The sequence below is a fragment of the Apaloderma vittatum genome, unplaced genomic scaffold (genome assembly GCF_000703405.1).
Source record: "Apaloderma vittatum isolate BGI_N311 unplaced genomic scaffold, ASM70340v1 scaffold16260, whole genome shotgun sequence".
NCBI lineage: Eukaryota > Metazoa > Chordata > Aves > Trogoniformes > Trogonidae > Apaloderma > Apaloderma vittatum.
In genome coordinates this window covers 14193-14419 of record NW_009696396.1, presented here as the reverse complement: position 1 = coordinate 14419, position 227 = coordinate 14193, and the positions used below count along the sequence as shown (strand labels likewise).

General features: G+C 59.9%; 1 protein-coding gene across 1 annotated transcript in view; it reads right to left on the bottom strand.

The window, feature by feature from the left end:
• LOC104277913 (kinase suppressor of Ras 2-like) overlaps positions 1 to 227 on the bottom strand; it is a gene marked incomplete at its 5' end in the record, with an annotated part of 42421 nt that overhangs the window by 31212 nt on the left and 10982 nt on the right.

Genomic DNA, 227 nt, shown 5'->3' with positions numbered 1-227 from the left:
GGGAAAGAGGGGAAAAAGGGGTGGACAGGAGGAGAGAGGGGGGAAGAGAAATGGAGCGACGTCAAAGCTTCGAAGGAGAACTTAGGGTCAACCCTGAGCTTGCAAATCCTTCTCGGAATTGCTCTCCAAAACGCCTCCAGCTGCTCAGTTCCTGCCCTGGGTGGGCAGCCCAGCCTTCAGGCTCCCCCCTGCACCCCGGGATGGGGTGAGTGGGCTTAAAGCCCCCC